This window comes from Mytilus galloprovincialis, unplaced genomic scaffold (genome assembly GCF_965363235.1).
Source record: "Mytilus galloprovincialis unplaced genomic scaffold, xbMytGall1.hap1.1 HAP1_SCAFFOLD_47, whole genome shotgun sequence".
Classification (NCBI taxonomy): domain Eukaryota; kingdom Metazoa; phylum Mollusca; class Bivalvia; order Mytilida; family Mytilidae; genus Mytilus; species Mytilus galloprovincialis.
In genome coordinates this window covers 10,609-35,713 of record NW_027467994.1, presented here as the reverse complement: position 1 = coordinate 35,713, position 25,105 = coordinate 10,609, and the positions used below count along the sequence as shown (strand labels likewise).

General features: G+C 33.8%; 1 long non-coding RNA gene across 1 annotated transcript in view; it reads right to left on the bottom strand.

Annotated features, from left to right (window-relative positions):
- The window catches only part of LOC143059959 (uncharacterized), a 120,366-nt gene extending 95,732 nt beyond the window's left edge, over nucleotides 1-24,634 (bottom strand). Inside the window, exons 1-2 of the long non-coding RNA XR_012973717.1 lie at nucleotides 24,546-24,634; nucleotides 3,161-3,194 (exon numbers count right to left, since the gene is read on the bottom strand). This is a non-coding gene — a long non-coding RNA (uncharacterized LOC143059959). The remainder of the gene's footprint in view (nucleotides 1-3,160; nucleotides 3,195-24,545) is intronic.
- Between the last annotated feature and the right edge of the window lie 471 nt (nucleotides 24,635-25,105).

Here is a 25,105-nt window from a genome sequence, read left to right as displayed (position 1 = left end):
ACCATTTTCAAATGCCTGGAACTCGGAAATTAGATCGGTGACCAACTTTAATTTTTTCAATTTTTCATTATCTTTTAATAAGTTCTACGTGCATTAAATTTCTTTTAAAAATCCCAGGACAAGCCATTTACGTACCTGTTACCTTAAGGGGTCAATTGACCATTTAATTCATGCTGACTTATTTTAAGGTCTTACTTTGCAAACATTATTGCTGTTTACACTGTATCTTTATCTATAAAAATATTCAAGATAATAACATGCAAAATTTTCATAAAATTTGGATTTAAGGGGCAGCAACCCAACAATTGTTTGCCTGAATGGTCAGAAAATTTCAGAGCAGATATATAATGACCTAAAAACATTTTTTTTCTGACAAATTTGCTCTTAATACTTTAGTTTCAGATATGAGCCAAAAACTGCATTTTACCCTATATATTGAACCTTCTGAAAAAATTTCATTTAGATATATTCATTTAAACTCAAGTTATTGTCCCAATGTCTGGAAACAGTGTGTCTTGGATGACCCATACGACAACATCATACCATTATACGATCCCCAAAATTTTTTTGTGGTCGTATAAAAATGTGTTTATTTACCCTGTCTGACAACCAACATGGCTGACAAAAAAATTGGCCAAAAAAAAGAACATGGAGGTATAATGCAGTTTTTAGTTTATATCTCTGAAACTAAAGCATTTAGAGCAAATTTAATGTTAGTATAATGTAAATTTGTAAAAAAAATAACTATAAAGGACAATAACTTCTTATATTCCAATATCAACAAATATTCATGACAGATTGCTCATTACATACTTGGAAACATTTAGCATGAGAATTGATGCAAAACTATGAATGAAAAGGGAGGGGATATGACTTGCCTTGAAATAACAATGTAAAATACATCAAGGTATATATTTCATAGGCTTATTATGAATTGAAGTTTTAAACTATTTTACTGTAAAAAGTTTGTATGTGTTATAACCGGAGATTTTCTTCTTCAAGACAGGTCATGAATCTATTTTTATTTTCTACAAAAAATATATATGTTCTGGACCATATCAAGTACTATCCTTAACTCTTTTTCTCCAGGGGTCAGCTGGGCCCCTTAAATATTTTTTTCAGGGGCCCAGTTGAAATTTTAGGGGCCCCAACCAATTTCTATTCAAATAAAAACAACTTAAATTTTACTTTTCATATAAAGCCTTTTTATGTAATCCATGTGAATTGTTGAGTCAAGAAGATTATGTGTGATAACTTCATAATACTTGAATTATTGCCATCAGAAATATTTCATAAGATTTGACAGAATTGATTTTAGAAGATATCCCATAAAAATTGTCTCCCTTCAATTATACATGTAACTTCCTGTTGACAATAGGGGTACCGTTTCCAAAACTCATTAAATGTTATTTCAAATCCAAGCCATCCTCTATGTGTTGATCAAAAATATCATCTCATTACATCACTGTACTAGATATTATGCTATTTATTGATGAGATTTTGAGTTTCGTTTTTTCATAAAAGAACACATTGTGTTGACATGCATTTGTCAAAATCAGACTTGTAATAACTCTCTTCTGGGATATATCTTTGAAGCAATACAGATTCAAAAGCGTAAAAACAATGAATTTATCGTGACTTCCCATCAAAAACGTAGTTGTCCTACTGGGTTTCGGTTATTAAAAGGATAGACATTGGATGAAAAATATTAATTGATGCCAGCTGGGCGATCAGGGTGATAAAAATGTTCACCTAGCTGAAAATCTGGTCGCATTGGGCGACTGGGCAACCGTTAAGTTTAGTCCCTGTCATATGAGTATTTGCATGGATATATACTGGGTATATACTCATATGATCCGACCATACGCCTGGTTGGGGTAATAAACACTCTGTTACAGTTTACTTTGAATACTTCTAAACTCTTCATATGGTATAACTGTTCCTTAAAAACACTCTATCATATACATGTAGGTCATTTCATTATTATATTATAATAAAGATATTAACTGATAGTTTCACAGTTAATTTAACTACCTAGTCAAAACTATAATAGACACATTTTATACCGATGTCCATTACCAATTTGTTATTTTGAGTATATAGAAATACGTCTACTCGAAAAGATTACTTCCAAAAATTTCTCAATAAAGAGAAATAAGAGGTCACTGGCATTTAGGAATATATTTTATTTAAGTTGCTATTGTTAATATGATGTACTGACGTCATACTACGATATTTGAAATCTACAGCTTCATAAACACCGTAGACACGTCGGAATAACCAAAAACATTTGCTTCACTGCACGCAGCTGCAAAGAAAGCTACCTTTTCACTTGCAAACAAAAGGTGTAACTGAAAAGGATCGTGCAAAACCATTATGTGCAAATGGGAAAAAAGGTTATGTTACTGGGTGGAAGTAAATGTCACCATAACAGCATAAGCCTACATGCAAGAATGTAATAAGCAATGAAAACCAACTTTGGCATGATCAATATTTAATTTTAACTTAGCCTTTAAATTCATACATTGTCATATGTAAACCATCAATGCATATTTGAACCTATATGGTTAAAATACTCATATGGTCCCGCCCGTTAAAAACCATAAGAGTATATACTCATACAGACAGTCCATACGTGTATGGTTGGACCATATGCATAGGGTCAGACCATATGAGTACACGCATATTGTCATGACTATATTCATATGGTCCAAATACTCAGTTGGTCCTGAACATATATATATATATATATATATATATCAACAATTCACCAAAGTTTCATGAAAATTCAGCTGAAAGCTTTTTTGAGTTATTGATAGTGTTGACAACAGAAGGATGAATCAACATACAACAGTGGGGCGATAAGAAACAATGAAGGAATCAGAAAGGACAAGATGATTGAATCATAACTCAACTTTTAGAGTCCAATGATCAACTTTAGAGTTAAACTTCACAGAGAGAAGTCAGTAAATAAGATGCAAAATTCAATTGTGTCTGATCCATTTGTCATTTGAAACAATAAAATATGTTTAAACCGACCTCAAAAAGATTTGTGAAATAATCAAGCATGCAATGAATTTTAGATAACACCCAAAATATATATATTTTCCGCTGAGCTCCTATGAAAACTGATAACTTATTATTTATGTAAGTTTCCTACCTGTTTGATATTATATTCTTGGTCAACTTGATTTCTGAAAAGAAAAAGAAAAAGAAACATTAACACAGAGATATGTCTGGTCTACATGTATTTGTAGATCATGTTTATTTGTTATTCAATAATTCATATGTTGCAATTAAAATAGCAATACTTTAACATTTAAAGTATGCAAATATTCAAAGTCTTTTCATAACAAATTTCATAATAATAGAATAATAGACAAACCTTGCATTTACCCCTACTTTCTATGAGGTGGGATAGGACCTTTATCGGGACTCAGGGATCATGTGTTTTTAAGCTTAGGATTTCGAGATTGATCCTTTAAGGATCCAGGAATTCGTTTTTCAAAATTTTGGGATGTTGGGATTGTAGTTTTTTTTAAATTTGGGACCTCAGGATTTCATGTTTTAAAGCCCCAGATTTTGGGATCAGGACCCCTCCTACCCCCCCCCCCCCTCTTTTATTTTAGCCATATCAGCCATCAGACACATTTTGAAAACAATGTTTGTGCTGAACTTTGGTTAAATTTGGGCAGGTTATTAAGCTAGTTAGGTTTACAACAATTTGTGTGCCAGTACCATTTGTCAGAAGCCTCTTGTCTGCTATTCTTGTAGGTTTTTTTTTTAGTTTTAGTTCATTGATACGTTTATTAGGAGTTCAGTATGACATCTATTTCCACTGAGTACCGTAAGTAAACATTTTTGTTTAGGGGCCAGCTGAAGTCCACAACTGGATGTGTTTTTTCTCGCTGTGAAAAAGACCTATTAGTGGCCCTCTGTTATTTTTTTAATTTTGTTACATTTCAAATTTCCATTCTCTATTTTACAAATCTAGATTGAGTATTGTTCCGCTCTGCCAATTTTTGCAATTTCAGGCTTTGGTCTACGATTAAATGATTGAAAATCATGGTAATTACAGACTTTTTTTCTAAAAGCCTTCAGATAATATTGGGCGGATTTTTTCGTATGTGTGTTAACCACGATGAGTTACAGATCAAGTTTGAGTTTTGTTCCACTCTGCTAATTTTTTGCCGAAATTTCTGACTTTGGACCCTGATAAATTGTTGAAAATCACAGTTAAGATTTTGAGCTAATTTTTGATACGTGAGACTACCATCATGTTTTGTCCATATTTGTTGTTGAAATTGCAGATTTTCCAACATTTTGAGACAGGGCCATTCATGTCGTTTTGACACCTCTAGTTTGCCTGATTTCCGCAAAAATTAGAGGAGAGGAACAAAACTCAAACTTGATCTGTAACTCATCATGGTTAACTCACATACCAAAAATCAGCCAAATATCTAAAAGTGTTTAGAAAAAAAGACTGTGTAATGGTTTGTTGCAGAATGAGCGAATGACAGAATGACAGACAAGGGTATAACTATATTGCCCTGACAACTTCGTTCTGGGCCATAAAAAAAAATTATGAAAATAATACATTGAACTTTATATCTAATTTTGAAAAATATGTATTTTCTATAAGGTTACATATTAAACCAGGTGCTCCGCAGGGCGCAGCTTTATACGACCGCAGAGGTCGAACCCTGAACAGTTGGGGCAAGTATGGACAAAACATTCAAGCGTGATACAGCTCTGAATTTGGATTGTGATCAAATTTTTGACATTACATGGTTTTTTTTACACAAAACAAATGTCAAGATTTTACAAATCTATTAAAGATTTCTTCTTCAAACTTATTTAAATCTAAAATTAAATAGTTGACACAGCATAGGTTTCTGATACAGAATGAATGTGGTCTAATGAACTTAAAAAAAATTTGTTTGCCTTTGAGCAATTCTGAGTGACTATGCTGTTGAATATTAATCCTCTCAAAAAAATGTTTGAAGAAATTTTCTTTTTATTTATGAAATCTGAAATGAGAAAAATTTAACCCCCCCCCCCCCTTTTTCACATCCCGGTTTCCCTTTTTCCAAAACTGATATCAATTCAAATTTCTAATGGAGTTTGCAACAATAACTACTCTTTTAAATACATCATAAAATATTAAAATGTAAAATAAAGTGCTTGTTATCACTGAATGGTAAAGATTGGTTGGTAGTAAAAGTGAATATACATTGTTTATTGTATAAAACAATAAAAAAAACTTCATCAGAAACATTTTATATTGGCAAATTTCCAATGAAGTTATTTACATAAAGTTATTGGCAAATAAAAATAGAAAATGACATCATAGTCATGTCTGGCAAATGTCCAACATACATTATCTAAAAACATTTTAGATAAGATAAGGGAAAAAAGCTTCATCAGCCACATTTTATATTGGCAAATTTCCAATGAAGTTATTTACATAAAGTTATTGGCAAATAAAAATAGAAAATGACATCATAGTCATGTCTGGCAAATTTCCAACATATATTATCAACTACTATTCTATACAAAGAAAGATAACTCCAATTGAAAATTAATTGCTATTGCACAATATTGTGCAATTAGATATTTCTTGCTATTGTGCAATATGGACGTTAAGCAACCAACAATCAATCAATGCTATTGTGCAATACTGTGCAATTGAAAATTTCTTGCTATTGCACAATACTTGATATGGAATCCTGATTTGGACCAACTTGAAAACTGGGCCCATAATCAAAAATCAAAGTACATGTTTAGATAAAGCATATCAAATAAGCCCAATTTAATTTTTGTTAAAATCAAACTTAGTTTAATTTTGGACCCTTTGGACCTTAATGTAGACCAATTTGAAAACTGGACCAAAAATTAAGAATCTACATACACAGTTAGATTTGGCATATCAAAGAACCCATTTATTCAATTTTTGATGAAATCAAACAAACTTTAATTTTGGACCCCCATTTGGACCAACTTGAAAACTAGGCCAATAATTAAAAATCTAAGTACATTTTTAAATTCAGCATATCAAAGAACCCCAAGGATTCAATTTTTGTTAAAATCAAACTAAGTTTAATTTTGGACCCTTTGGACCTTAATGTAGACCAATTTGAAAACGGGACCAAAAATTAAGAATCTACATACATAGTTAGATTCCGCATATCAAAGAACCCCAATTACTCAATTTTTGATGAAATCACACAAAGTTCAATTTTGGACCCTTTGGGCCCCTTATTCCTAAACTGTTGGGACCAAAACTCCCAAAATCAAACCCAACCTTCCTTTTATGGTCATAAACCTTGTGTTTAAATTTCATAGATTTCTATTTACTTATACTAAAGTTATGGTGCAAAAACCAAAAATAATGCTTATTTGGGCCCCTTTTTGGCCCCTAATTCATAAACTGTTGTGACCTCAACTCCAAAAATCAATCCCAACCTTCCTTTTGTGGTCATAAACCTTGTGTTTAAATTTCATTGATTTCTATTTACTTATACTAAAGTTATTGTGCGAAAACCAAGAATAATGCTTATTTGGGCCCTTTTTTTGCCCTTAATTCCTAAACTGTTAAAACCAAAACTCCCAATATCCATCCCAACCGTCCTTTTGTGGTCATAAACCTTGTGTCAAAATTTCATAGATTTCTATTCACTTAAACTAAAGTTATAGTGCGAAAACCAAGAAAATGCTTATTTGGGCCCTTTTTGGCCCCTAATTCCTAAAATATTGGGACCAAAACTCCCAAAATCAATCCCAACCTTCCTTTTGTGGTCATAAACCTTGTGTTAAAATTTCATTGATTTCTATTCACTTTTACTAAAGTTAGAGTGCGAAAACTAAAAGTATTCGGACGACTACGACGACGCCAACGTGATAGCAATATACGACCAAAAAATCTAAATTTTTGCGGTCGTATAAAAATCTTAGAGGACAGATAAGCAACAAAGTACATTTTTTTTTACTTTTGTTAGCACCTCATACGGAACATACAAATCATTACTGGTTTCAATTCTTTCAAAATTTGTAAGTATTTCCCATAGCAGCATATGCTAAACTATAAAGCCCCCTTGCTGAAGCCTACTTAGATAACAGATACTGAGATAGGCAACAAAGCAACAAAACAGCTCTTAAGAAACAAATAATCATATAAAATAAGAAGATGTGGCCATGGTATGAGTGCCAATTAGCCAACCTTCCATCCGAGTGGCATTGTATATAAAGTCACCAAATTAGGTCAAATAAAAGCCTTATTTCTACATCAAGCCTTGGCTTCCTTTGGATCCATTTGAAGCTTTTCTCTAGAAGACAATTTAATAATTGCATGTATGTTTTTCCAATAGGTTAGTACTATGTTACACTAAGGGTCACTATAGGCAACTTTCTAGGATAACAAAGTAAGAATGCTAATTCAAGTTTACATCTCATAAGAAACATTCATGTCATATATTATTCCTATCACTATCAGTGATTCATGTAAGAATTTTTTATGTTATCCTAAAACTAGGTACCCAGCTGATGGTAGCTATCTGGGATGACAAATCAGTGACAAGGTTACAAAACTTGGTAGGTAACCTGGTAAGCACCTCATCAAGAACATAAATACAATATTTGGTTTCAATCAATTCAAAGGTTCTTATAAAGAAAGAAGATGTTGGTTACATAACTATTGGTAAATAACACAGTTGCAACTATATGTACTGTCCTCAATGGTTGCGCCCAAAACATCGATAAGGACATGTTACAGATATATCCAGCCATTTTCAAAAAAACAGAGGGGAGGTCCCAACCAAGGAGAAAAGGGTGGATGGGGGCCCAACTTTATGTCCCCATTCAAATGCATTGGTCGTCAGAAAAAAAGGGTTCCAACCTCCGGAACTCGCCCCTGTATCCGCCACTGTTTATGTCACATTTTGAAAAAGCCACATATATTAAACCATTTTAATCAAATTTAAACAGTTACAGGAAACCAGGTAAAACACAATATTGGATTTACTCATTCCTATGCTTTTGCAAGCAAAGAGTCATGGTAAATTGGACAACATCAAACAGATCAACCAGGCCGTTGATGCTGTGGTATGGCAAGGAACTGCGGCTTGATATTTAAAGCAGTGTGTACAATTTGATTTTAAAAATCTTAATACAAGACGACGTTAACCATGTAGGCTACTTATTTTCCGCCACTTGTTTCACATCAATTCGTATTATTGATAGTAAATCTAGGAGATGTAATGCTTTGATACCTTAATACTTAACATCGTACATCAGTATTGTAATCAGTGAAAAAAGGCTAAGTATAGTGAGTGATTTCATCAATGTTTACATTAAAATAAAGGGTATACAAATGTATATGTCCAGTTCCTGGGTTTCCTTATTTGTTGTTGTCCATATTTCTTTGTCCCATTAGGTTTCTTTTTCGTTTTCTTTTCATTTTACAAGAAACAAGAGGCTGTCACATTTATTTGTGTCCTGGCAATATCACAAGAACCATAACTGATGAACGGTGAAAGTGAAAATCGTCAATATCAAATTTGACCTGCATTTTGTCATCAGTATCAACATATTTAAAAAATTTGAAAGAGCTTAGGTTGAATGGTTCATGAGTAAATGCAACAACATGAATGGAAATGCCATTTTTTTATCTTTCAAGAACCATAACTCCTGAACGGTAAAAGTCAAAATCAACATTATTTGACTTGACCTCCATTTTGTCATCAGTAACAACATATGAAAATTTGAAAAGCTTTGGTTGAACAGTTAATGAGTAAATGCACGGACATGACTGGAAACGCCCTTTTTCAATCTTTCAAGAACCATAACTCCTGAACGGTAAAAGTCAAAATCGTCATTCTTGAACTTGACCTCCATTTTGTCATCAGTAACAACATATTAAAATTTGGGAAGCTTTGATTGAACAGTTCATGCGAAAATGCACGGACAAGACTGGAAACGCCATTTTTCATTCTTTCAAGAACCATAACTACTGAATGGTAAAAGTCAAAATCGTCATTCTTAAATTTGACCTCCATTTTTTCATCAGTAATAACATATTGAAATTTGGGAAGCTTTGGTTGGACAGTTCATGCATAAATGCACAGACACGACCGGAAACGCCATTTTTCAATCTTTTAAAAACCATAACTCCTGAAAAGTAAAAGTCAAAATCGTCATTCTTGAACTTGACCTTCATTTTGTTGTCAGTAACAACATGTTAAAATTTTAAAAGCTTTGGATGAACGGTTCATGAGTAAATGTACGGACAACAGTTGTTTGCCACCACCCCGACAGCCCGACCGCCCTACTGCCCGATCGCCTGACCGCCCTACTGCCCGACCGCCCGACTGCCCAACTGCCAGCTGTACATCCCTAAATCAATAACCAACATTTTTGTCACAAAAATTCGGTTAAAAATACAATGAAAGTTACAAATACACACCAATCATGATGCAAAGCAATTGAAGAAGAATCAAAGAAAAAACAATGAAAAGAATTTCCCCAACCTATCTTAGGATCGAGTTGAAGGTCCATCTTTTTAGGCCGTATGTAGATTTGGTTTTGTGTTGCTGGGTTACTATCTTATTGACATTTATCCAACATGTGTTTAAAATAAGAAAAGTCTAACAGACTATAATGAATCGCATGACCTTATCTAATATTTAAAAACAAAAACAGTCTCATCATCTCCTGCTAATTATTTCAATATGTTATGCTTTTAAATCTTTTATTTTCAATTTATTCCTCTTTTTTTCTTTCTTGTAAACATGTGTTATACTACATAAAACATGCCTTTACACGTATATGTAGATAAAATAACCCTAAATAAAAGATGTTAATTCTTTCTGTTTCCGTTTCCGTTTCGTTTTCCGTTTCCGCCGTTTAGCAACACCCCCTTTTTCCACCCTCCTTGGCAGCCGTCTGGGATCATAATGAATCAGCTACAAACTAACAAAACTTTTACAACACAGCATGAAGAATATTCATGCAATGTTTTATTTCGCTCCATTTAGTGGCTCTCTAGAAGAAGTCCATACCATATAAAGTTAATGGACAACAGACAAGGGTCTGTATATGATGAAAAAAGCTCACTTGACTTATGGGTTAAAAAAAAATGTATTTTGACCCTAGGCTTGTGTTCTATTTTAGCAGTTTCAACAGTTTCGGTACTTATACATCTTCAGATTTCCAATTTGGCTTTGAGTGTTCCTGATGATAAAACTTAATCCAGAAAAGCGCTTTAAACGCATAGAATTAATAAAGTATTGTTTTCAATTAATTTATACTAGCTGAAGTATCCAGGTTGTCCAGAAAAACAAAACTTTATGCAAAAAGCTCATAATGTTGCCAACTGCACTCACTTCGGCATATGTCCTGCACTCTGCAAGAGGAGACACAAATTTCCTGAATTTGATTCATTACACAAATATTCAGCTGTACAATGTACATGTATGTAGAACAAATCAAAGTACTTACGTAATGTAATTAATCAGCCCTTAATAGAGTCAAATAATGATTTTGGCCTCATCTCATTTTTTCTGATAACAAGAGGCTGTCACAACGACAGCAAACCGGATTTATTAATATTTATTTGTGTCCTGGACACGACTGGAAACACCATTTTTCAATCTTTCAAGAACCATAACTCCTGAACGGTGAAAGTCAAAATCGTCATTATTTAACTTGACCTCTATTTTGTCATCAGTTACAACCAGTCTTCACGCCGAGTGGCAGCCCAGGCAGGGGCTGGTAAAATTGCTCTCGGGCCTGTAAAAATCAGACCTACAGGCCAACAGAATCTAACTAAAATTTTTCAAAAATTGAGCTGCGTGCCTGTAGATTAAGCAGTTCAGTGTGAAGACTGTACAACATATTAAAATTTGGGAAGCTTTGGTAGAACAGTTCATGCGTAAATGCACGGACACAACTGGAAACGCGATCCATTTTTCAATCTTTCAAGAACCACAACTCCTGAACGGTAAAGGTCGAAATCGTCATTATTGAACTTGACCTCCATTTTGTCATCAGTAACAACATATTAAAATTTGGGAAGCTTTGGTAGAACAGTTCATGCGTAAATGCACGGACACGACTGAAAACTCCATTTTTCAATCTTTCAAGAACCATAACTCCTGAACGGTAAAAGTCAAAATCGCCATTATTGAACTTGACCTTCATTTAGTTGTCAGTAACAACATATTAAAATTTTAAAAGCTTTGGCTGAACGGTTCATGAGTTAATGCACGGACAACATTTGATTGCCGCCCGCCCGACCGCCCGACTGCTTGGCCGCCCGGCGTACATCCCCTAATCAATAACCGACATTTTTGTCACAAAAATCCGGTTAAAAATGAACAAAAAACAAATATGTAACACATAAACAAACAATAACTGAATTACAGGCTCCTGACTGGGACAGACACATGCAATTATGTAACAGAAATGGCCTATTATTTTCTCAATTGGGAAACTGAAATCATTTCTGTTTTCATATAAATTTGTAGTTTTGTTTTAGACCAACCCTCATTGTTAATTTCAGCAGATGTAAGTCATTAGATAAGAGGCAGTCTACTTGAGTGTACCTGTTGCATTATCCTCTATCTCTAGTGTGATAGGATAGATGGGTTCGTTACCTATTCAACAAATTCTGAATTATTTAGGGAGAAAATGATGGTACTTGCAAAAAAAACTTTGTTATAAATTACAAGTATATGTAACAAAATCCACGGCATTATTAAACAGAACATGTGCTAAAGTTTGTTTAATTAGTTCATTATTTTGTCTCCAGTTGGTTTTTTTCTCCTGATGTGAACATATACATTGTATACATGTATATTTCTATGTAATATTTTTTTACAAATTAATTCGGTGTTATTGTATAGCAAATTTTAAGACAAAAAAAACACGTTTTCACTGTGAAATAAGATATTTCCTCAAAATGGCTCTCAACAAAATAAATGTTTAACCAAATAAACAAATAAAAGCTATGTCAATTCTGCTTTTTCTGCTGGGTTCATTAGTTAAATATATTTTGTCATATTGCAATATTTTTTGGGGAAAATATATAAGTTCTACATGTATATGAAATATATATACTAAAAGATGATTTAATACATAATAAGGTTGACATATATATATAATCACTAATGCTTGATTATATCATAAGTATCTGAAACTTAAATCAGACGTCAGTATTTTTATGTGTGGTTAAACGTAACAGTTGTGAATGCATCTGCAGCTATTTGTCAAACCAATTGAACTCTATATTTATCATATTCTAATGTATTCCCACTGATGTTAGTAGTAGATGCAATAAATCCAATCATTTTGACATATGCACCTAGTTAACATTCAAAGGTTTGTACACATGAAACATGATAGCAATTATTAAAAGAAATTCTCTTGGCCTTGTCAGCTTCTCAGGAAGTTGCAACTTTTTATACTAATGTACCAGAAGATGCTAAAAAATTAAACTATTTAAACTTTTGTGAACAAAGACCAAAATTGACCAGCAATTAAATTCCCTGTATAATTATCACAAGACCACTAACAGTCAGGGGTACTACTTGTACAAGTTATTTTATTTACTTGAAGAAGTAAAAAAAAATATGCATATATATATAAGTAAATAAATAATGTTTGAATAATCTCCCCTTAATTTTCTCAAAAATTTACTTGTATTTATCATGTTTACAGTAAATTTTTCTTACAAGCCCACAAAAGTCATCAAGTTTTGAGATGTAAGTTCATGCCTATAATGATTTTTCCCAGGTTTGCTCAACTTTTTTATTAGAGTCTCATTAATTCAACAAAGAAATTGATTGCGTAAAGATCTTAAGTATTTGTGCAAGGCCTTCAAAAATTGCTCCTTGGGGGCTTGTATTAATGAGCAGTGTTCTGAAGACAACAGACAAATGGGATGTTCATTGTCCATGGAATTACACTTAAATGATTAGTAAAGACATCTACAAAGGGCAGATAATTTAAAATTCTATTAGAGCAATAATCATAAATTCAATAAAAGAAGATCGGATGACTTTTTTACTTCTACAAGTAAAAAAATCTGATTGTCTAAGGGACATAACTCAGCCAATATTTTTTTTACATAATACAAGTAAATAAAATTCACTTGTATAAGTATCCTACAAATTTACTTATATAAGTAAATAATATTACTTTTTCAAGTAATTAAAAATAACTTCTACAAGTAGTACCCCTGACTGACCAATGACCAATAAAATAAGACCTAATCACAAGTAGATTACAAAGAATCACCAAGTCAATAAATTATCTGCAAGAGATATTTAGAATTAGTACATACTGTATAATACAATCAATGCATCCAGTGTAAATGGAAGGCAGAAAATTCACTCTTCCACAAAAAATATCTAAATATATATCTAATTGATAAACAAAATATATGAAAATGGTGGGGTACTTGATGTCTCAGTTGCATGCTCAAGCTCAACCCTACCAAAATAATTTAGGAGTACAACCCCCTCTCCCCTTTTCCCCGCCACCTTCAAATCTTCAATCAATTAATGACTGCTTGTAGACTGAAAATAGATAAATTCAAAATGATCTGTCAAATTACTTAAAAATAAATGTTCTTTTTTAGTAGACTGTAGGTTTTTAAACCATATTTTATTTTTAAAAAAAAACATGACTTATATTTAATTCATCTCTCTAAAATCGGATATGACGCCTTATCAAAATGCTAACATTTGCTGATTCAGCATCATTCATTTAAACCACAAATATGTGAATCAGTTAATCTTTCAAATTTTCTGACCTAAATAGCATCCAGATTTTACATTTAAACATACCAGTTTTTATCTTAATTGACATAGGAAGTTAAAAAACTTGTTTTTTCATTTAGGTACTTGATGTATATATAACCTTTCATAAAATTTCAATCAATGAAGGAAATACATATATATGCATGCATGCATCCATATTGGTGCAATCAAAAGTGGCTCAACAAAAATGAGGAAAAAAATATTTAAAAATTTTCCTTCAGATACTTTCTTTTGATTGTAAGAAGCTTTTATCCAAGTTTGGTCAAAATCAAGGAATGAGAAAGGTTTATGAATCTAATAAATGCTTTAAAAACTTTAACTGCAGACTGTATGTAATGTTATATAACTGGAAGAAAAATATTGAAGTCCATTTATAAGTAATATACATGTATGTTTAAACAGGAAATATTTTTTTACAAATAAGTTTAAGAAAGTTATTAAAATTTGAAAAATTCTAACCAGAGTGATCAATGCATTATAACTGGCAGAAAAATTTAGTCCATTTATGTGTAAAATATGAATAACAGGGACATGTAGCTGGAACCCCCCCCCCCCCCCTTTTTTTAAATGGCTGGATCCGCCCCTGTACCATTATCTTTTGTGACTTTGTGCAATACTGAATAAAATAAATTGATTGGCGTTAAACGTATTAGTTTGCCTGACCTATGATATAAAGTATATAATAAACTGTTATCACGGAAATATGTCTCACTTTTTTGTAATTATGATAATGCAAATGTTGAAATTAAAATATAAACACTTGTAAGTTTTGAAAATATTCAAAGTCAATGAAACATGACTGAAAGTAACAATCTCCATCGTAATAATGTGTGCTTATGCTAATACAAATGCATACCAAATACCATTGACTTATCATAATTATAGTTCCCTTTAAACAGACGTCCTAAAAAAACTAATACATGTAAACTAAGCAAAATTTCAAAGTCAAATGACCAAATCTGAGGGGGCGTGGTCAAATAGTCATTATGGTTATGAGATATGCCAATGCTTATCCATAAACCAACCTAATCACAAACTATAAACTAAGATGAAATCTTAGCAAAAGTTTCAAAGTCCATAGACAGTGACCAGTGATGTTATTGGCTTAAATTACAGGAGAATAAAGGCTTTTTCCCCTGGAGTAGAATCCCAATTTGAAAAAAATGGCTTAAAATTATTCCCCAAAAGACAACTTTTTTTCCCAAACAGTGCAGTCTCAGTAGTAATTGTGCATGAATACAAACTGAAAAACTCATTTAAACATTTTTCATGCCTAAAATGACTTGTATGCAGATTTGAAGGTCTATTTATGTATTATCACCATGATCACTGATAACTAGAGGCTCTCAAGAGCCTGTATCGCTCACCTGACTCTACTTGGGTTTTTGAAATCATATAAAAAAAAGATAAAATTTGGCTACAAAGTTACAAAACTTGGTCAGCATTTCATAAGAAACATTATTGCTATGTTTGATTTCATTCCATTCAGTGGTTCTATGTAAAACTAAACCCCTGCTGGCAGCCATCTTGGATAATGGATTGGCTACAAAGTAAGAACACTTGGTCATCATCTCATAAGAAACATTATTGATATGTTTGATTTCATTCCATTCAGTGGTTCTCTAAAAGAAGAAATTTGAATGTATTTCCCATAGGGTCCTATGTTAACCTAAGTTACCCCACTTGCGGCCATCTTGGATGTTTGATGGCTGACAAAGTAACAACACTTGGTCAGCAACTCATTAGGAACATTCATGCTATGTTTTGTTTCATTCCATTCAATGGTTCATTAAAAGAAGTCATTTGTATGTACTTCCCATAGGGTCCTTTGTTAAACTAAGTTCCCTGCTGGCGGCCATCTTGGATGATGGATCGGCTACAAAGTAACAACACTTGGTCAGCACCTCATAAGGAATCTTCATGCCATGTTTGGTTTCATTTGATTCAGTGGTTCTCTAAAAGAAGTCATTTGTATGCATTTCCCAAAGGGTCCTATGTTAAACTAAGTCCCCCGCTGGCGGCCATCTTGGATGATGGATCAACTACAAAGTAACAACACTTGGTCAGCACCTCATAAGGAATATTCATGCCATGTTTGGTTTCATTCCATTCATTGGTTCTCTTATAGAAGTCATTTCAATGTATGCATTTCCCATTAGGGTCCTATGTTAAACTAAGTCCCCCGCTGGCGGCCATCTTGGATGATGGATCAACTACAAAGTAACAACACTTGGTCAGCACCTCATAAGGAACATTCATCCCATGTTTAGTTTCATTCCATTCAGTGGTTCTAAAATAGAAGTCATTTGTATGCATTTCCCACAGGGTCCTATGTTAAACTAAGTCCCCCACTGGCAGCCATCTTGAATGATGGATTGGCTACAAAGTAACAATACTTGGTCAGCACTTCATAAGGAACATTCATGTCATGTTTGGTTTCATTCCATTTAGTGGTTCTCTAAAAGAAGTCATTTGTATGCATTTCCCATAGGGTCCTATGTTAAACCAAGTCCACCGCTGGCGGCCATCTTGGATGATGGATTGGCTACAAAGTAACAACACTTGGTCAGCACTTCATAAGGAACATTCATGGCATGCTTGGTTTCATTTCATTCAACAGTTCTCTAAAAGAAGTCATTTGTATGCATTTCTCATTAGGGTCCTATGTTAAACTAAGTCTCCTGCTGGCGGCCATCTTGGATGATGGATCGGCTACAAAGTAACAACACTTGGTCAGCGCCTCATAAGGAACATTCATGCCATGTTTGGTTTCATTCCATTTAGTGGTTCTCTAAAAGAAGTCATTTGTATGCATTTCCCATAGGGTCCTATGTTAAACTAAGTCCCCTGCTGGCGGCCATCTTGGATGATGGATCGGCTACAAAGTAACAACACTTGGTCAGCGCCTCATAAGGAACATTCATGCCATGTTTGGTTTCATTCCATTCAGTGGTTCTCTAGAAGAAGTTCAAAATGTAAAATGTTAACGACAACGACGACAGACGACGGACGCCAAGACTTGAAGTGATGAGAAAAGCTCACTTGGATCTTCGGGCCAGGTGAGCTAATAAAAAGGGGTCTTATTTCAAATGAGGGTTTTTCTCTTGAAAGGGGGTCTTATTTCAAATGAGGGTTTTTCTCTTGAAAGGGGGTCTGCAAATTGAAGTTCCAGTCGAATTCATGGTTATTATAAACTTCCCAATTTGACAAAATGGCATATTTTCCAAATAAAAAAGGTTAGAGGTAGTTTTGAAAAAGGCCAACAATATCACTGGTGACTGAGGGCCCACAAATCTCTATGGAAATAAAATGTGCCAATGCTTATTCAACTGCATACCAATTACAGGGGCGGATCCAGCTTTTTTAAAAAGGGGGAGGGGGGTCCAAACCATTGATAAAAGAGGGGTTCCAACCACATGTCCCTATTCAAATGCATTGAGCGTCCAAAAAAATGGGGGGGGGTTCCAACCCACAGAAGCCTCCGCCTGGATCTGCCACTGCCAATAATCAATTACTTACCACTAGTGATTCCTCGTAAACTGACCCAATCACAAATTTATACATGAAAACTAAGCAAAAATTTCAAAGTCAATAGAATGTGACTATTAAAAGGGGCAGGACTAAAAAAATCTCCATGATTAACTTACTACTAGTGGTTCCCTAACGACTGACCTAATCACAAACTAATGATGGTACATGAAAACTAAGCAAGTCAATAGACACTTGTCAACGTATATTTGTTCCGCCTAACAGAAGTTCCACTGGAAACTTTGTTATAAACAATGTCATAATACCTATTCCTGTTGGAACAAATATTCTATACCATTTATTCCGTTAGGAACATATACTGTAATATTTATTCCTGTGGAAATAATATTCCAGAATATTTATTCCTTTTGGAACTTATATTATGAAGGAACTTATATTCCGTGACACCCTGACTGAGGGGGTGGTTTCATTTAATTAATATTTCTTGTCTATTTGCATAGTTAAGCAACCCAAATTTGTATGTGACACCACCAAAATTCAAAGTTGGTCTGTGTTTTGAGGTATTGAGCATTGTGTACAAGTTTCATAACATTTGGTCAGGCAATCTAATATTATAGAAACCAATCTATAAAGATAAACATAGGTACAGACACACTGACAATAGTACTTAATGCCCCCTCTACTTGGTGGGGAAAGAAAAGTCTGTATTTCTGCAAAAATTAGGAGAGCAGAACAAAGCTTAAACATAATTTGTAACTCATCATGGTTAACTCACTTATATTACCAAAAATCAGCTGGGGGACAAGGGTAAAACTGTATGGCCCAACAACTGTTGCAGGCCATATGTTTTGCCACTTGTCAGATTTGCTCTTAATGCAGACATATAAGCCAAAAGCTGCATTCTACCCCTTTGTTCTATTTTGAGCTATGTCAGCCATGTTGGTTGGCAGACAGGGTCATCAGACACATTTTTAAAACTAGATACCTATTGGAGGGTTAACCTTGTAATGGGGGTACCTTCATGACAAATAATGGTAAAAATTCTTGCCAAACGATGAAAACGGTAATTTTTTTGGAATATGATGATAAAATGTACACTTTCTTTTAGAAGAAAGAACTATCAACTGATTTAGGCGAATCACGTTATTTTTTTTCCAAAAATGACAATAACGATAATCATTTGAGACTAAATATGACGAATCATGATAAGCATATTTTGACAAATCATGGTAAATTTTTAACAAATTTTAATGCTAACGGTTGCTGAAAATGACTGTTTGATGCCTGATGGTAAAGGGCATTACCATCCTCCTATTGATGATTGTGACCAAGTATCGATCAGTAGTTTCAGAGAAGATTTTAGTAAAAGACCCCCTAAGGAGTTATTGCCCTTTATAGTAAATTTTAACAATTTTCATAAAATTTGTAAATTTTCACTACATTTTCCACTGAAACTACTGGGCAAAGTTCATTATAAATAGAGATAATTGTAAGCAGCAAGAATGTTTTGTAAAGTAAGATCTACAAACACATCACTATCACCAAAACACAATTTTGTCATGAATCAATCTGTGTCCTTTGTTTAATATTCACATAGACCAAAGTGAGCTACACAGGCTCTTTAGAGCCTCTAGTTTGTATTTGCCCTTGGTATGCAAAAAAAACACCAAATTACAAAACTTTAATTTACCCACTGAACAACTATGAAAATGAGGTAAAGATTAGACGACACCTGCCAGTTGGATGTGCACACCCTGCATTATTTCCATACACTAAATTTAGTTGATCTGCTACCTATAGTATCTGCAATATTGACTTTTTTTTACCTCGAAAAACTTTACATTATTCACTCTTTCATGAGATGAGGTTGACGTCTAGTTATAACTGTTTGACAGCCATGAGGACCTTACAAAATATCCAGATACTAAATTTAATTATAGTATAAATGCTCATAACAAGAATCTAACAAAATTTAAGAAGTCACTGAACCATAAAAATGAGGTCAACAACATTGGAAATATCACATGACAGACAGAAACTTTATAACATAAGGCATCTAATGATCTATATGCATATATATGTACATGTACATGTATCTATAATATATGAAGCATCTATGTGAAAACTAAACTTTTAAGAAGCTAGTTACCACAAAAGCCCAAACAGGATCACTATCCCTATGTCCAGCAAGAAAATAATCTAGACATTTTTAACATTGATCTAAAAAAATAATGTATGTGAACTATCAGGAATTTCTGCATTGTTTATGTTCAAAACATGTATAAAACATTCAAAAATAAACAGCTGCACCACAAACACATGATATGACCTTGGTCTGTCAACAAATAAAATGGAGAATGGAAATGGGGAATGTGTCAAAGAGACAACAACACGACCATAGAAAAAACAACAGCAGAAGGTCACCAACAGGTCTTCAATGTAGGGAGAAATTCCCGCACCCGAAGGTGTCCTTAAGCTGGCACCTTAACAAATATATACTAGTTCAGTGATAATGGACGCCATACTAATTTCCAAATTGTACACATATATTTGTTACAGAAGTACCAATGGAAACTTTGCTATAAACATTGTCATATATAATATCTATTCCTGTTAAAACAAATATTTCATAGTAATTATACCATTTATTCCATTAGGAACATATATTGTAATATTTATTCCTGAGGAAATAATATTCCAGAATATAATTTCCTTTTGGAACACCTCTTGTATTTGAGGCTTCATGCATTATAATCATAAATAGTTCCTGAGACACAAAAAACTAGATAACTTAAGTTATAACTCTAAAATAATACTTTGAATCATCACCAAAAAATATATAGATCTTGAGATTAATTTAACTAAAAAGTCTGTAAAGTTTTAAGCCATATAAATAATTAATGGTTTTTAAAATACAATGTATAGCGTGATATGCGACCCCCTTTTTAAAAAACAACAACTCAATAACTCTAAAATAAAATTTTGAATAATCACCAAAAAAAAAAAGTATACAGATCTGTAGAATAATATACATTGTAACAAAGAAATGTGTGTTGTTTTAAGTAATAATCGATTATTGAAATATATGGCATGACATGTGAAAAAACACACCCTTGTTTTAGTTATAAAGTCCTGTAACTCAAAAAGTTTAAATCTTATTTTCACCAAAAAGTATACTGATCGTTTGACTTTCATAAGAAACAACTATGTATATGTTTCATGAAATTTAGATGATATGTGGTTTTCAAGTTACTGTGTGACATGTGGACGCCATACAGACCATAGACGGATGATGGACATTTGAATACTAAATTATACTTCCTGTAAAAAAACTTACAAGCCTATAAAAAGATGAAGTCATGATAATAAGACTTTTATAATCACAATTATAAAGAAGATGTGGTATAATTGCCAATGATACAAATCTCCAATAGAGACCAAATAAAAACAGTAATTAACAAAAAACAGTAATTAACAACTATAGGTCACCATAAGACCTTCAACAATGAGCAAAGCCCATACTGGGTATAGTTAGCTACATGTACATGTATATAGGCCAACTTAATTTAATTATTAGATTTTCATCCAAATTTTTTTTTTAAATGGGGGGGGGGGAGGATTTTATTTTTTATTTTTTATTTCATATCAGACAATCCTGTAACGTGTTCTTAATGCAAGAGTAATAATAAGCTTATATCATGTACATGTATGTACATGTATTAAAGGAATCACACATAATTCTTAAATATCTCTTATTCATTGGCAACCATTGTTCTACATGATGTTATTGTGGCTTTAGAAACCTATTTTCATTAAATGGAAAAACCATGTGATGATGTGTAGAAATGCTCTCTTCAGCTGGACTAACTACACCAAATTAATTTTGCTTTCTTGTATGAAGCAAATATGCATTGGTATGCAGCACAAGAATTAGGAGTACAGAATACAAGAGTGCACACACTGAAATGTCTCGCCTTCTTTACTATCATTGATATTATGTTGATAGTCCTAAGTATAAAGCGTTATTACAACTGTCACATAAACTTAACATTAAATAAGATAGTTAAACAAAGACCAATGAACCATGAAAATGAGGTCAAGGTCAGATGAACCATGCCAGGCAAACATGTACAGCTAACAATGCTTCCATACAACAAATATAGTTGACCTATTACTTATAGTTTAAGAAAAATAGACCAAAACACAAAAACTTAACTGTCCAATGAACCGTGCAATTGAGGTCATGGTCAAATAAAACCTGCGGGACTGACATATAGATCATAATATATTTCCATACACCAAATATAGTTGACCTTTGGCATATAATATTAGATAAAAAGATCAAAACTTAAAAACTTAACTTTGACCACTGAACCATGAAAATGAGGTCAAGGTCAGATGACACCTGCCAGTTGGACATGTACACCTTCCATTCCTTCCATACACCAAATATACTAGCCCTATTGCTTATAGTATCTGAGATATGGATTTGACCACCAAAACTTAACCTTGTTCACTGATCCATGAAATGAGGTCGAGGTCAAGTGAAAACTGTCTGACGGGCATGAGAACCTTGCAAGGTACATGTACGCACATACCAAATATAGTTATCCTATTACTTATAATAAAGAGAGAATTCAACGTTACAAAAATTCTGAACTTTTTTTTCAAGTGGTCACTGAACCATGAAAATGAGGTCAAGGACATTGGCCATGTGACTGACGGAAACTTCGTAACATGAGGCATCTATATACAAAATATGAAGCATCCAGGTCTTCCACCTTCTAAAATATATAGCTTTTAAGAAGTGAGCTAACACTGCTGCTGTAGCCTCCGCCGCCGGATCACTATCCCTATGTCGAGCTTTCTGCAACAAAAGTTGCAGGCTCGACAAAAATGAAACCACAAACAAGTGTTGAAAATAAAAGGGTTTGTGCTTTAAAGATTCTTATGCATGATGCAAACATAGGCTAGCAACAATGTAAAAACATGAACTTAACAAAAAGAAGTGTTTAATAACCCTTATTGAAGGTATTGGGACAGAGGGTGTTTGCTGTTTGTCAACAGAAAACAATAGCTGTTGTTAAAAAAATCTACATGTAGGTGTATATAAAAGTTAAACAGAAGATGTGGTTTGATAGCCAATGAGACAACTGTCCACAAGAGACCAAAATGACACAGGCATTAATAACTATAGGTCACCTTACAGCCTTCAACAATGAGCAAAGCCCATACTGCATAGTCTGTTTGCCGACTTTTTGAACTCAATATACAGTAAAAAAATATAATAAATTCGTGCTTGAGTCAATATTTTTAAAGTCAGTCATTTTTTGTACCAATGAGTTCCACAATTCTTGCGCTTTGGATATCATTCTGAAATTCAGTCCAAAATTCCTGACACAAATTAAGTCATTGACATTGTACAGTTTCAATAAAAAAATCCATGTTTTTCTAATCATAAAAATTTGTGTCATGCAGCAATTTGCATTCTTGGAAACCATAGGCGGATCCAGGGGGGGGCCTGGGGGGCCCAGGCCCCCCTTTCGTGGGAAAAATTTGGTTGATTATATAGGGAATCATTGAAGCATGACTTGAGCGGGCCCCCTCTTAGGTCAGTCAGCGGGCCCCCCTTAGGAAAAGTTCTGGATCCACACTGGAAACAGCATATTAATCGTAAGCCAAATATGTTATGCCATTCCCGTAATCAATCTCTATTTTCGGTAGATGACGTTGTCATCATAGATCTGTAGAATCATTTTAAATTACTCGAAGAAATACAATAATCTAGTTGAAACAGGAAGTTTTGAATGAAACGAAATCATTGATGGTTACTGGTAATGGAAATGAACATAATCCGGAAATCATATATTTTCAAATATATATAAAAAAAAAATTGGGGCAGGATGATTTCAGAGGGGTGGACTGGGATGAAAATCTATCAATTAATTTTAATCGGCCATACATGTCGCCTATAAGAAGGCCCCAAAATGACAAAGGAGACAGCAGTTCACTTGAAATACCCGGTCTAAACTCGAAAAAAAGTGAATCCAGGTCAGTTTGCAAAAAACATGTTCGTGACTTTTCATGTTTGTAAATTATAGCACCCTTTCACTTCCCAACCCTATATATATTACAGGCTACACATTTGCACCCAGAGGCGGATTTAGGGCCTTGTGAGAAAAAAATTTGGTTGCTTATATAGGGATTCACTGAAGCATGAAGCAATCAGGCCCCCTCTTAGGCAGCCAGTGGGCCCCCACTTATGAAAATTTCTGGATCAGCCACTGGCACCCAAAGTCTGTTTGCACCCTAAATGTTTACACCCTTTTTTGTTTGGTTTGAATTATTTTGTAATCTAGTTTGTTAAGTGTAATATTGCTATAAACATTTTCATTTTGTTCCCACTGTTTCCGCGAACAAACCTGTAGACTGTAGTGATACCGAGTGAACTGGATAAACACCTATATCCGCCGGACACAATGCCTACCTTGAAACTACTTATTGCTAGTAATCATTCACTAACGAATTTACAGTCAAACCTCGTCAGGTCCCGTAAACAAGGCGGCCCAGTGGCTGTGCTTGGACTTGGAGAAAGGGGTCCTACTAAAATGCGCCCGGGAGCGCCCGGGAAAATATATTCTATTGGCATGAGACAATTTTGTGTTGATGAAATAAGTTATGCACATTTTTCTTAAATTTTAGACAAGTAATATTCAAATTCAGATAATAGACATTTGTAAAAGGCAGGGTTTTGGTTTAAATTTAAAAATAAGCATTAAAACCCTGATAAACATATAGCCATGGAAACAGTTTCAGTTTCATAAAAAAGATATAATGAATGTATATCAGCATTTGCATAAAAAAGTGTTCACCATGATGGTGGCATGCAGTTGCAAAAATATTAGACTTCAGGCATCATATCCACATTTATATTAAGGACAAAACAAGCAATGATTATTTATTCTTTTTAAGGAAAAAAAATATTATTAAAAATATTATTATTTTATTCTCCCGGGCGCTAATGTTCCTTCCCCGGGCGCTTTTTCTATTCCCGGGCGCTCTCCGGCGCTTCCGGGCGCTTTTAAGTAGGACCGGGAGAAAGTCCCGGATTTTCCCGCCCTGATCTGATATAAGATATAATGCAACAGATGGGAGACTAATTTGGACTTATAATATTCATTTGGGTTTTATTTAACAATTATTATGAACGCTTCATTAAAAAATTAAAGTAAACTTTACCGATAACTGCAAAAATGGTAATTCAGGGAATATATATCCACCACCAGAACTTCAGAAAATACTTTAAAAGGGAAATAACTCTCCTGTCGACTAATAAGACGACCAACTTCCGAAGCAAGGTTGACGGATCTCCGATCTTTCCTGAAGTCATGCCTGTGTTCATGAGACGGTTCGGTTCTTCAAAAACAATGTTTCTATTTAATTTGTAATTTAGATGCGTCCTTATCATAGGCGGATCCAGGGGGGGGCATGGGGGCCCGGGTGGTTTTCCCGGTTGAATGGTTTCACACTAGTAATTGTGGGGTCCTTTATAGCTTGTTGTTTGGTCACGGTGAGCCAAGGCTCCGTGTTGAAGGCCGTACCTTTGACCTATTATGGTTCACTTTTATAAATTGTTAATTCGGATGGAGAGTTGTCTCATTGGTGCTCATACCACATTGATAACTAAGTCTTTAAATATTTATATATAAAGACGGCGGTTTGACAAAAGTTATACCATGCTTACTGTTTGAATAAATGAATGCTTGAAACATATTTGAATCAGTAATTAAGAGCTCATT